This window comes from Prunus dulcis, chromosome 6 (genome assembly GCF_902201215.1).
Source record: "Prunus dulcis chromosome 6, ALMONDv2, whole genome shotgun sequence".
Classification (NCBI taxonomy): Eukaryota; Viridiplantae; Streptophyta; class Magnoliopsida; order Rosales; family Rosaceae; genus Prunus; species Prunus dulcis.
This window is the reverse complement of record NC_047655.1, coordinates 14,531,550-14,540,339: the sequence shown is the minus strand read 5'-3', so window position 1 is coordinate 14,540,339 and position 8,790 is coordinate 14,531,550. Positions and strand designations below refer to the sequence as shown.

Sequence of the window (8,790 nt, the reverse complement as noted above, 5' to 3'; positions counted from 1 at the left end):
CAAAGCAAGTGACAGATTCAAACACCAGATCCAGACTCATGGAACGTCGCCTTGCAGACTTAGAAGCAGCTAACTAGCATGATGAAGCAAGTGTGAATGGAGAAGAGAGGAATCATGATCGACAACGTCATGATAGAAGGAATGATCGAGACGCAGAGAGACAATTTTCATCGTGGTTATGAGCAAGACCTTGATGAAAGGGTGATGACATTAGTGAAAATTGACGCTCCTAGTTTTGATGGTGAACTAAATCCTAAAGCACTCCAGACTGGTTAGCTAGAATAGATCGCTATTTTGAGTGGCATGACATGTCTAAAGCTCGAAGGGTGAGATTTGCTAAGATAAAATTGGTGGGTCAAGCTGGATTGTTTTGGACAAATGTTGAAACACAACTAGGGAGAGCTGGTGAAGAACCAATCATCCATTGCGGTGAGATGAAAGAAAGGTTGAAGTAGAAATATCTACCATTATCCTATCAATAGAGTTTATTGGACGATTGGCAAACTCTTCGTCAAGACAACATGCCAGTTGCTAAATATATTGCAAAATTAGAGGAATTCATGCTGCGATGTGACATAAGGGAAGATCGACGGATGACTCTTTCTCGATTTAGATCAGGACTTCGTCCAGAGCTTCGAAGAGAATTAATTCCTCACAACGTGAATACTTTAGAGAGGGTTTTCCAGATGGTACAAGAATTAGAGAAGTATTTAAAGTCAATCAAACTGATTCTCCAACATCTATGACTAATTTAGTAAAAACTGCCAAAGGAAAAGGAGTGCTAGTTGGTACACGTGGTGGTGGAACTCAAAGATGTTACAGATGCCAAGGTTTTGGACACTTTGCTGTCCAATGCCCAACGAAGGAGGCAACAAGAAATCTGTGTGCACGCATTAACGAATAAGCTGACAATCAAGGCGAATTCGAGGAAGATATTTATGAACCCCAACAACCTGATGAAGATTGTGGAATCGACTTTGAAGTCCCTCATCCAACATTGGCAGTGGTAAGGTGCCTCACACAATTAAATGCAATGTATTAGAAAAGAACCTTGTAAAACTGGTGCGGCCAAACGGATCCTTATAACAAAGTGATGAATTGTAATCAAACAATAATAAGAGATGAATCTAATGAGAAATGCTGGGAGACAGATGGCGGTAACTTACTACTATCAATTGTGAGACATTTGATAGAGTGCTGGGAGCGTTTTTCGCATCTCAAGTCTTATGTGCAGACATTTAAGGACTTTTTTTAAAAAACAAAGTTAATAAAAATTTAGCTCCTCTTTTAAGAATAACAGTTTTTATTGAACTTTTCAACAATAGTGAAAAATAAGAGGACGTAAGGTCTAAGTAGGAAATCAAAGTGGTTACCTTCCAAATAAAAAAATTCAGATTTGCTCCTAAAACAAAACAAGGAACGGAAATAAAAAAAAATACAGCAACATAAGGCCAGTAGAATGAGGCACAAGCAGTGGAACAAACAACAGTACATCAAATCCAAAAACAATAAAAAGTAGAATCAGCAAGAGAAGCAACTCACATTGAAATGCAGCAGATGTGACGCCTCTAGCTTCAAAAGCGAGGAATAATCATAGGTCAGCCCCAATCACATCAATCTCTTTTCTTTTTCTGGGTCTAGCTTCGTCACCAACATCATCATCATCATCATTTAGTTCATCTTGATCTGCTCCTTTGGAAAGAGCATAGTTTTTGCAACAGAGAGATTTTTGGTGAGGACTACCACTTTGGATCTGCCCCATCATCGACGTCGCGCTGTTGACCTTGTGTATCTGCTGAATTGGAAGGAGAAGTAGTAGTGCTGGTGATGATGGATTTGTCCATCATGATTTGGTTGAGTTCTTCCACATCTTGCTCCAGCACCAAACGCAAACCACACTTCTTCACACTCGAGCAATATTTTCTGGGTGACCATTCTGAATATTGGCTATAATAAGTTTCTAACAAAACCTTTATCTGACCACATTTCCTCTTCAGTTTTTCACGGGATACATAAATTACCCAAAGGTGATCTGACACAACATTGCCTCTTTTAAAAGTATCACTACGCGCAAGGAATTCTCCTCCTGCGGAACAATCAATTCGAAAACAAGGAAATTCAGAAAGGTCATCAGCTGGATTTGTCTGATTTTCTCTAAACACAGCACAAAAAGCAATCCCTATCCACGTGCTACATGAATCCGGAGGTAGCTCCACAGTTAATGAGTCACCCACACTTTGATTACTGAACCACTCTGGAATTTTCTTTCCAGGAATTACAATTTTTAATTGGCCAACAAACCCCTGTGACCACATATAGGTTAGTAAGTCATTATTGAGAGAGAGAGAGAGAGAGAGAGAGAGAGAGAGAGAGAGAGAGAGAGAACCTGAAGGAATCTCCATAGCATTCGAAGTGTTAAACTATCGCAGCCTTCATTGTTGACCAATCCAAAACAATTGGCAGAACGCAAAGTAAAAGTATACATTTCTATTTCTCCGTTTCTGCTCCACTTTAGCAGACCTGATAGCATTTTTAAGGAAGTGCAATTGTCTGTGTTTATATCTAGTGTGCTATTTGATGGAAGATGGGGCAATTGTTGAAGCCTTTGGCACATGTTCACACGAAATAACCTAAGCTTAGAAAGACATCTAATGCTCGCAGGAAGGCTAACAAAATTGTTTCCACTAAGCTTTAATTCTACTAAAGAGGACAAGCAGCCAATATCACCCGGAATATCCCCTTCACAAAGACCACAATCACTCAGATCCAATCTCGTCAAAGACAATAAACCATCTAGCGAATCCAACACAAAACCATTTCTTTGATATTTGAGCTGTGATCCACATCCACCAAAATCTAGATATTTGAGGTTTTTCAAACGAACAATGGACCATGGCACCTGTCTTATAGCAGTTCCACCTAGAAAAAGCCACTCTATACACTCCATCTCCCCCAAGCTTTCTGGGAGTTTGTCAATGTTTGCGCATCCATTCGCATTGAGCCATTCAAGAGACTTCAAATTACAAATTGCACTTGGAAGACCCAAAAGATTTTTGCAATCCCTTATATTCAGAGCAGTAAGGCCAACCAAACGTCCAATCGATGAAGGTAATTTCCCAATGGACGTCTCATTTAAATTAAGCGATGACAAATTTTTCATTTGTCCAGAAAATTCTGGAATCGTTTTCACTTTTGAGCAACACTCAAGACTGAAATATGCAAGAGAATCCATTTCTACCTCCCTTGGAAGACTCTTAACATTTTTGCATCCATTCAGATTTAAATATTTAAGCCATTTGAGAAATGCAATTGACGGATGAATCTCAACTAAATTCTCACATCTTTCATGACAGGACCCGACCCAATTTCCACTTTGAAATTTGAGCCAAGTCCTGTACGTGTTCGACACCTGGCAAATGTCGGGCAAAAATGACCTTTTTACCCTTCTTACTTCAATTTATCCTTAAAATTCCCTTAGACTTCTGCCGAAAATTCGGCAGAGTCTCCCCTGTATTTTGACCAATCCCAAAATTTTCACATGTTAAATATTCAACAAATCCACACCAACAGCCAGAATAGGATAAACCAATATTTGCCAGTTTCAGTTTTTCCACTAAAGCTCGATATCAGAGCAATTTTCCAAAGTTCACGGGCTTTCAAGGATTTTTCTACAAACTCTACCTGACTTTGAAGCGCGGAGGCTAAGAGTGGCCCGGTGGTGGATCCTGTGCACTTCTACGACCTGGGGGCGAAAAACAAGTTTTAAACTGTGAGTGGACAAAAAGTGAAATTCTTAAAAACAATCCAGAATATAATACCCCCGTTTTGAAATAACTAGGGATATATATTTATATATCGAAAATTTAACTATATCTCAATATAAAAGATTCTATAAGCATGAATCATATGCTGATGAATAAACTTACATAATCGATCAAATATACAAAGATATCACTGCCTGGAGGAATCAAGAACTGGTATAACAGAATAAAGATATAGAGATATAACTGTGCGAATACTAAAAAGCCGATATAAAATCGCTGAAAGTCATCCTTGAATAAAAGAAAACTCAAAATCCTTTGAAAATACCACCTATTTGTACCCCTGTCATATCCGTCAATTCCCTGGCAGGTCTCGGGCGCCACACAGTCCACCCGAGCCGCAAACTGGCGAAATCAGGGGACTATGATCAGCCTGTCCCGCCGGCAGATTCCTCGATGACACCAAGTCAGCTCGAGTCGCTCTGGCAGGATGCAGGGGACCGTAGTCAGCCTGATCCGCAATCCTGGCAGGTCTCGGGGACACAGAGTCAGCCGAGCCGCAATCCTGGCAGGTCTCGGGACACCAAGTCTGCCGAGCCGCAAATCCTGGCACTCACGGTCCGAGCGTCCCCGAAATTCGTGAGGCAAAGTCAAGTGCACTGACTGAACTATAATCAGACTGGATGTCCGTAGACATCGGTCCGACTCTGGGTAATCACCATAAAAAAACGGGTACATGGTGGTCTAATTAAAAATCTGGTAACTTTCTGAAATCTGATAAATTGACTGTAGTCTCGATGCTGTTGCTATTCTGTTATATAAAACTCGAGGTATGCTACTAAACATAACTTTCATCATATATGTAACTCGAAATATTTAACAGTATAAAACATGCTCAAAGATTTGCAAAATACTTATTAAAGATCAAATAATAAGATTCGCTTATAATAACTTATTTATATAAAATCGAGATAAAATCCTTGTATAAAGTCACTTATAAAATCTTTTAAGAAAGAAAAGTCCACTCACAGATGGTCCGAGCTAATTTGACCCTTTGAAGGTTCCTCCTGCTGATCGGCTGGACCTCTGATGCCTTACTCGATCGATTTGGTGGAGAAACGAAGGAGAATTTCGAGCTGGAAGTTCGGGTAACTTCGAACGAACCTCCATCGGAAAACACAATTTTCCGGCCAGCTCAGGGCGGCTCCGGGGTGGAGATTGGTCAGGTTGTGACGGCGACACGGAGGCGGACCCGTAGGTACCCACGGCGGAGATCGGCTCGGCCTGTGGTGGCCAGGCCGCCGCCTGGAAGTCAAACGGGCGCACTGCCCAGTTCGCGCGGAAGGAGAGAGAGGAAGAGAGAGAAAGTGACGAGGGAGAGAGAGAGAGGGGTATAAAAATCTGACTTTTTGACCAAATTATCATTTTGCCCTTCGCGGTTTTTAGACCATAACTTCTTCGTTACGGCTCCGATTTGGGTTTACTCCGTGTCTACGAACTCATTTCGCCGCGCTCTACGCAATGGCGTAAGCAGAATTCCCAAATTCTTTCTCGATTAAAAAGCCAAATTTTCCCCCATTAAAATATACGAGGGCAATTTGGTCATTTTTGCTAAAAGATATTTTCCTTACTTTTTAGATATTTTCTTTCTTTTTAGATATTTTTGTTTTGGGTTCTTACATTTCAAATTTCAACTGCTCAAGTTTCGGAATGCCAGTGAAATCTGGGGTTGCGGTCAAGTTTTCGGAGTAACAAAGGTCCATTTTTTTCAAGTTGGGCAAGTCCTGTTTGATCAATAATAAAAAAAAATTGGCAGAATATACAATCAGCTACCAAAAAACTTAAAACTTATTTTTTTAAAATTTAAAAATTAATTAGTAAAATGGAATATGGTCAATAATCTTACCTTTCTCCCATCCCATAGCCGAACAAGTTTGTTGTCACGCATCTCAAGTGAAATAAGGAAATTCGGTTGAAAACCTGGTGGGAGAAATCTGGAAGGATAACCACTCCATTTGATAATTCTTAAGGAATTAGGAAGTCTTCTCGGGCTTGAAGAAATGATCACATTATAAAATTCAAGATACTTCAGGTTATACATCCTAGAGAAGGCTTCACAATTCCAATCTGCCTTTTCAAGTCTCCCCATGCGTAAGGCAATGCCTTGAATTTTGTTTGTTGCCTGTAATTAGGAATAGTAAAGGAAAAGTTAATTCCACATTTAAGTCTAATATTGTGCTTAAAACAAATCATATTTCTTCTAAAACGTTGTATCATCTACATAATTTCTTACCGTATTGTTTATGAATACATGAGAGATATCATCATGATTGCACAATCGACTGCGTCTACCAGGCTCTTCAGGACACTCTCGATGAACAATTTCAAATGCCATTTCTTGTATCAAATCATGCATCCCAACAATGTTGTCTGAAATATTAGTTAAGAGTGATTTCTGAACAAGAGCATCTATCCCAATACGACCACATAGGCCACATCTGTCTAGTGTTTCAATTACTTGCTTCTTATCTTTCCCCTTATGGAAAAATGCAACATCAAGAAATATATTCTTGTTCATCTCATCTAGTCCATCATAACTTAGTTTGAGCAAATCGAAAACTTTTGGCTCAAGATTTTTCCGTAGCTTCTCCAATTCACTTTTCCATTCATCTTGATCTCTCTTATACACCGAGCATCCCAAAAGTTTAAGAGCTAGTGGAAGGCCTCTGGCATAGTTTACAAAACTCTTAGACAATTCCCAAAAACCTTCGTCTGGAATTTTTTTTTTAAAGGCATTCTGACTGAAGAGCTCAAGAGCATCATCATCACCTAATGCCTCTACCTTATATGATATATGTATATCATGCTTGACTAGCAAACGTTCATCTCTAGTTGTAATGATGATTATACTCCCCTTCCCAAACCAATCCTTTTCTCCAACCAATTTTTCTAGTTGGCATGAATCATTCACATCATCACGAATGAGAAGAACCTTTTTATTGCATAAGCAATTCTTAATGAAATAGGTTCCTGACTGTTCATCCCAAACATGAGTAATTTGTTGCTTCAAGATCGGGAAAAGGAGCTTTCTTTGTAGATCAACAAGATTACCACGTTCAGAAACCTCTCTAATATTAGCAAGAAAGCAGCTAACTTCAAAATGAATACCAACGCAATCATGAACTAGCTTGGCAATGGTTGTCTTGCCAATGCCCCCATCCCCCATATCCCTATAAAGCGAACATCATCTGCATCAGGAGCTAGAAGCAAATCTACTTGTTTACTCACAAACTTAAGTCCCACCAACTCCGTGGAATCTAACAATTTCAATGTGTGATGCACTTTCCTCCACACCCATTCAACAATCTTTTCAATAAGCTTTCTTTCACACCTACAATACAAGGAAGAAAAGTAAAAAAATATACGCCATAAACATAACAAGGTAAATGTTACATCCAAACCTTGTTAAGACATAGGTTGTTCACTCATGCTTACTCATTCTTTGAATCTAACCCAGATAAATTGGCCACTTCTGTTAAAGCAGCTCTCCATCGCTTCACCTTTTCTATGTCTTCCCTAAACCTTTCCTCATACTCAGTGAATGCGCACCCAAAATTACCCCTCTGTGTTCTTACATCGGCCGGATCCACATTATAAAACACTGGCAGAATTGTGCCCTTGGATTTCATGCATTGTAGAATCTTTGTAAGTTCATCCAAGCACCAGGAAGAAGAAGCATAGTTTGGCGAGAGAACAATGATTGCAAGCCTTGATTCTTCAATTGCATTGAAGAGCTCTGAAGAAATGGTTGTCCCTCTTTCAAGCTTTGGATCATCCTTGAATGTTTTAATTCCCCTGTGCTGCAATTCGTGGTATAAATGGGATACAAAGCTATTTCGAGTGTCTACACCCCTGAAACTCAAAAACACATCGTGGTTCTGTTGAGGACCCAACTGAGCAGCTGAAGAAAGAAAGGCAGAGGCTCTTTGGGTGCTCAATGCCATTGGCAATCTGCTGCTGCAGCAAACACTACTCAATGAAACAAGAACTTTGCTAGCTAAATATTCAAAAATGCAGACACTCAACTGAATAGATACAAAGATGATGATAAATGGCTTGAAAAAAGAAAAAAAAATTGAAATTTGAAGAGGTCTTTTTTTGGTGTAAATAAAAATCTAAGAAACCAGATTAAGAATACGACGTTGGGACAACTAGGGAAATCTAGAGAGTCGAACAAGTTAATTTGGATCATCTTAGCAAAACATGTCAATTTGGACTCAGATTATCTTTCTGAGCCCGTTGTTGTATATTTTATATCGGACTTTGTACAATCAATATGCATTAGTTTGATAAGAACAGAACTCTTATCAACACCTATGCAATAATACAAAACTCAATAGATAATAATAACAAATATGAATACAAAGAAGGAAATAGATTATTTTTATCAAACAAAAGATATTAAATATCTAACAAAGAACATTACCCTGTCCTTCCAATTCAGCAGAGAGAAACAGAGGAATTCAACATATGAGCAATTATGTTATTCACATATTAGCACAGCTCAGAAGAAACAAAAATACGAATTACAACACTTAAAACAAAAATATAATGACATTTCAAATAATGGGTTGGTTTCAATAAGCCTACACCAGTGAACTAAAAACTGCATATACTTCATGTTAATGTTACCTGAACAAAGCAATTATGGAAATGGAGACGAATCAAGGCAGCTGCTTTAGCTTAATGTTACCTGAACAAAAAAAAATTTACAAAGCCAGAGAACTGGTAAGACAACAACCACAAGTCCAGCAAGCTAACCAGAAACTCGCCCAAAAATAAATACAACTCACGATCAGCCAAGAAACCAACAAGAAGAAGCAAAGCAAACAGCCTTAGAAAAGGGAGAGAGAAGTTGGAAACGGTGTAGTGTGTGAGCACACGGTTTCTCTCTTCGGTCAATGAGTGATTTGTTTTGCTTTTCAATGAAGAGAGAGGCTAGTTGTGCTTTTTAATGTCATGTGTCATT

General features: G+C 39.0%; 1 pseudogene; it reads right to left on the bottom strand.

Moving 5' to 3' along the window:
• Window positions 1-1,458: 1,458 nt before the first annotated feature.
• On the bottom strand, window positions 1,459-8,544 carry LOC117630329 (annotated as a pseudogene).
• Between the last annotated feature and the right edge of the window lie 246 nt (window positions 8,545-8,790).